The sequence below is a fragment of the Spermophilus citellus genome, assembly GCF_964194105.1.
Source record: "Spermophilus citellus genome assembly, chromosome: 2".
In the NCBI taxonomy this organism is placed as follows: Eukaryota; Metazoa; Chordata; class Mammalia; order Rodentia; family Sciuridae; genus Spermophilus; species Spermophilus citellus.
Window position 1 is genome coordinate 52,668,789 of NC_138183.1, and position 3,986 is coordinate 52,672,774.

The window sequence follows — 3,986 nt, forward strand, 5'->3', positions numbered from 1 at the left end:
AACCACTGAGCCATATCCCCAGCCCTTTTAATATTTTATTTAGAGACAGAGTCTTGTGGAGTTGCTCAGGGCCTCGTTGAGACTGGCTTTGAACTCACAGTCCCCCTGCCTCAGCCTCCTGTGTTGTTGGGATTACAGCTGTGTGCCGCCATGCCTAGCTTAACCCTATCTTTGATGCTTAGTAAGGGTATCCTGCAGTGATAGCTTGAGGAGAAATATTTTTGTAAGCAACTGCTTGAGAACCTCCAGTTTAATCTTGGAATCCTTATGAAAGTAAAACCGTGTGTTTTGGGAGATGCACTACCCACCCTGTGGTTCCAGGGAGTGGTGCTGGCTTTGGGGATTTATGTTCCTTAGAGAAAGCAGTTAGAGGCCTAGAAAATGACTAGGAGCTGGGCATGTTGTGAGAAACTGTGGATCAGGGCTCAGAATTGGAGTTTTGTTTTCCTCTGGGCCTACCGGCGTAAAATAAAATTTGGAGTTCTCTTCCTCCTTCAATCAAGTGATGCTTGCTGTTTCTTGATCAGTTTGTTTCTGGCAACACGAACATAATGTGTGCTGGCAAATCTATGGGACACAGTGATAGGTCTCTTTCTGCCTAACACTGTGTCCCATATGAAAGGAGACTGGTACCTCTGGATAAATTCCTAGTCAGGGGCTCTTTTGACAATTGCTACTTACTTTTGCCCTCCCTTCTCCCATTCCTGCTTATCTCTAGCAAATCTACCTAGGCTAATAGGTTTTGTACCTCTTATCATTTTTTTTTTCCTTTCTTTTCCTTGCAGGGACTGAACCCAGGGGATTGAACCACTGAGCTACATACTGTTAGGTGAAGGTGACTTAGAAACAAAGCACCAAGCAGCCTGCCTGCAGGAAAGAAACACCGATCAGGCACTGAGGGAACCGCCTGTCAATCAGCAGGGTCTCCAGGCCAATCCTGGATCTTAGCCAGTTTCTCCACCAACCCCAGTAGGACAAAGGACTCTAAAAACCCCTTTTCCTGTCCCAAGCTGTCTTTTCCTGCCCTAAGCCCAATAAACATTCCAGTCTGGTGGAGCCACCCCGATACTCCTGTGTGCTTCTCCTCAGAGCCTCTTCTTATTCTGCTGGTCTGAGAGGCGTTGTCCCCCTCTCCCCATCCCAAGCGAAATCTCAGTAAAGCCTCCTCCAGCGGCCTTTTAAAATCTGCCTCCTTTTGGTCGCTGCTGCCTGACCTTACACATACCTAGTTCTTTTTTTTTTTTTTTTAACTTTGAGACAGAGTTTTGTTAAATTGCCCAAGCTGGCTTTGAATTTCCAGCACTTTGCCTCAACCTCCTGTGTACCACTTGCCACCTCACCTGGCTCTCTTGTGGATTGTGTGTGTGTGTGTGTGTCTGTCTGTCTGTCTGTCTGTCTGTTAGGGGTAGAACCCAGGGGCACTTAACCACTGAGGCACTTTTGCAGCTCTTTTATTTTTTATTTTGAGATAGGGTCTCTTCAAATTTGCGATCCTCCTGCCTCATCCTCCTGAGTTGCTGAGCCAAGGGGCCAGGCACTCTCTTGTGATTCTTAATTTTTGAGAAAGAGCAAGAAACAAAGAAACGAACATGTTATTAACAGGTTCCTTTGGGAAGCCATTAAATCTGAGGACTGATACATGGGCAGTATTTGGAAGAAGGGGTGAGTTTGTGGTATGAGTGTGGTGTGTGTGTGGTGTGTGTGTGTGTGTGTGTGTGTGTGTGTGTGTGTGTGTTAGGGGAGTTGCTTTCTTAATTTCTACCGGGGGCTTTTAGTTGTCAATCCCTCACATTCAGGTTGATATAACCGAAAGAACTTTGCCTTCAAGATTACAGACAGGCTTTGATCCAACATGGTATTTAAACAGTAGGTAATTTTGGACAAGTGACATAACCTTCCAGTCAGATCACAAAAACATGTTCTTCCTGCTTTGCATGAGAATATATTTTGTCAATTGCAAATAATAATAATGATGATAATTATTATACATATATAATTAACTTAGAAATGCCTCTAGGAGGGCTGGGGATGTAGCTCAGTTGATAGAGTGCTTGACTCGCGTGCACAAGGCTCTCTGTTCAATTTCCAGCATCACAATTAAAAAACCAAAAGAAAAAAGAAAAAGAAATGCCTCTAGATGAGGGGCTTAAATAAACTAGTCTTCAATATTTTGATTTTAACTCATTTGTAAAATGCCTTTTGCCTTTTTAGTTGCAAGAACAAAGGCTTGGGCTGGAGTTGTGTCTCAATGGTAGAGCGCTTTCCTAGCATGTGTGAGGCACTGGGCTTGATTCTCAGCACCACATATAAATAAATAAAATAAAGATCCAGTGACAATTAAAATATATTTTAAAAAAAGAACAAAGCGGGAGGGCTGGGGTTGTGGCTTAGCAGTGGAGCACTTGACTAGCATGTGTGGGGCCCTGGGTTCGATTCTTAGCACCACATTAAAATAAAGATATTGTGTCCAACTACAACTAATATATATATATATATATATATATGTGTGTGTGTGTGTGTGTGTGTGTGTGTGTGTGTGTGTGTGTGTACACAAAGGCTTATTTAGGTTGGAGTGAGTAGGAAATACTGCTGCAGAAAGACTTAGAGCAGATAAAGAATATTAATGCGCCTTGAGAAAGTAGGAAAGTAAGATTCTCTAGGGAGAATATGTGAGTAAAACTCTCACAAATGCTTTGCCCACTTTGACTTTCCTGTGGTTAGGCCCTGATTGTCAGTGACATGTACAAATAGTGGGCTGTGACCTCAAAAGAGCTGCTTAGGTTACTCAAGACTGAGACTATTCAACATGCAAAGCAAACACTGTTCATGCTCCAGCCCCTCAAAAATCATGTTCTTGTGGTCATCAGGACTTGAGGATGGGAACCTTCTAGTGTTGGGACCTGGTCACAAAAGTTGAGTTAGATCTTAATAAAATCATCAAAAGCAATTCTTTTTTCTCTTCCTCCCTCCCTCCCTCCCTCCCTCCTTCCTTCCTTCCTTCCTTCCTTCCTTCCTTCCTTCCTTCCTTCCTTCCTTCCTTCCTTCCTTTCTGATACTAGGGATTTAACCCAGGAGTACTTAACTAGTAAACCACATCCCCAACCCTAATTATTTATTTATTTATTTATTTATTTTTGAGATGGTCTCACTGAGTTGCTTATTACCTTGCTCAATTGCTAAGACTGGCCTTGAACTTGCAATTCTCTTGCCTCAGCCTTTCAAACTGCTGGGATTACAGAGTGTGCCACCATGCCCGGCTGGAGGGCAGTTCTTTAGGCAAAATGATTAGATGAAATGGAGCCTGATTGTTGAGCTGTATTTTTGTGCCTACATGGTAGTGTGGCTGAGCAGACTGAGCTATTTTTTGTAGCACCCTGGAAACAATGCAACATTGTGGAAAGGGCTGTGAGTCACCCCAGATTCTGCCAGCTGTGCTGCCTTAAGGAAATAACTCAATTGCCTTTTCTCTCTGTAAAGAGAGAATCTGGCTTGAATGTAGTGTTTCTCAATGTGTAAATCTTGCATCAGAATGACCCTGGCAACCTTTTAAACAAATCTGGATTGTGTCCTAAATCTAGATGAATCAGAATATCTGAAGGTGAACCCCAGAATCTGCATTTTTCAGCAGTGCTCTGGTCATTGTTAAGCACACACAAGTACAAAGAGACTCAGGGGAATGGCCCACCAGGTTCTCTTTCTCTGTGAAATTCTATAATCTCAAGACCCAAATTTAGTTAACTCTGTTTTTGTGGGATCAAAGCAAAATTTTAAAAAAGAAAGAAAATAACAAAGTTTAAGAATCTACTGTTTGTCTGAGACTGTTTGGACCCTGGTACACATTTTCTTATTCTTCTGCATGATAATTCTTTGAGGATATATACATAATTCAAAGATGGAGCTCTGATTTCAAAGTTAATGATTTTCCCTCTGTGCAATGCTCCATCATGAAACTGCAAAAGAGTTTATTGTAACTGATAAACTCTAGC